Genomic DNA, 1,770 nt, shown 5'->3' on the forward strand with positions numbered 1-1,770 from the left:
ATTACATCAGTACTATTATTGACTAAAATAATTGTTTGGTAAGCTGAATGTTATAATGACTATAAGATTATTATCTATTTTTAATTTAGGTGCCTATTTTGTAATAATCGATATTTTCAAACAAACTATTGTTATAAAAAGATCAACTAATGAACGCTTATTATAAATTATAATATTACCCTTGCACTCGAATTCTTAAGAATAATTTTATTATTATTCGAGTACGTGGCAAGAATTTCAAGATACACGACGTGTAATTTTATTATACATAATAATATATTATGAATTATGATAGCCGATAGGCCGTAGGCATATGATTTGTAGAAATCTGCGTAGTATAATAGTAATAAAAATTGATAACCTCTTTACTTCTATAGTTATACGTTCGCTTCTACACAGCAATACAGTATATTTTTTTTTTTTTTATTAAAGAAATAACCCTTGGCAGCTTGGCTATTGGGATAAGATACATTTTTTTTTTTACAAATAGGTGTTACATGATATAGAAGGTTTTAATAAAAAAAAAAACAAATGTCTAGACTAGGTTGTATTATAATCTTAATTATGACTTATGAGGTTGAGTATTCAGCTGGTAAGATGAGCTTGTCCAATCCGGTCTCCTGGAGGAACACGAATATGTCAGGTGATGGCAAGACTGGTCCAAGTATGTCGTATAAATCACTGGATAAATGATTGCGGTTCCTTGCGTCGAGGTATGCAAAACATTCCGTGAGGATGTGTTTTATTGTTAGTGCCACCCCGCATGTCGCACACGAGGGAGGCTCATCTCGGGACATTATAGGTAGCCATGGGTTATTCAGGTGTGACCTATTCTTAACCTGTTGATGATGGTTTCCTTTTTCCTGTTGCGATGATTGTTAGGCCAGTGGAGAATAGTTGACTAAATTTCGTTAAGTTTAGTTTTTATTTTATCCATGTATTTTGCCAAGCTTGTATTGATATATGTTTTATTGTTCTTATGGTATCTTGAGAAGTAGTGAGCATACAGTATATTGTATATATCAAATATAAATGATTAATACACATTATAGGCATAATACATATTATATTATAGGTACCTACTACTAAATAGTCTGGACTTATGGTATTCAAGCATTCAGCTATGGGGAGCAGCAAAATCCGCCTACATTAGTAAAATCCAAACATTTCAATCCGAATGTATTCTTCGAATAACAAAAGCCCCGTACTATGTCTAAAATTTGATACCCTAAATAAAAATGTTTCTATCACAATTCCCAACAGTACAAAACATTGCCAAGATATTTTACAAGCAAAAAAAATGAAAATAAGTATGGGGTTTTAATAGGTACACATTTACTATATTTATCATAGGCGCCGAAAAATGCCTGTGACATAGTTGAATGGTTCGCTGGTTCTTTGATAGTTAAATAATACAATTTGGTGGTTCTAAGCTATTTTTTTTTTTTTTATTTAAGAAAGACAATTTATAATCTGTAAACAATAATTACAATAAGCAAATTAGATAGAGAAAAAACAAAATAAAATATCATGAATATCGTGTTGAGGAAGATATCCAATGGTAACACCTCCTTTACTAATTTAATAGGTGTCTACTATCTACACCATTTACGTTTTAGTCTGCGTTGCGGGTTTTTTAGGAGGGTGAGTTGGTCATTTTTTAGGAGAATTTGATTTATTACTGTAGTAAGTAGTGCGATTAGAGGGTTAATAATAGATTTAAGCTCACTTATAAATGAGCTAATTTGATTCGTTAGTTTTAAAGAATCG

Source organism: Acyrthosiphon pisum, chromosome A1, assembly GCF_005508785.2.
Source record: "Acyrthosiphon pisum isolate AL4f chromosome A1, pea_aphid_22Mar2018_4r6ur, whole genome shotgun sequence".
Lineage (NCBI taxonomy): Eukaryota > Metazoa > Arthropoda > Insecta > Hemiptera > Aphididae > Acyrthosiphon > Acyrthosiphon pisum.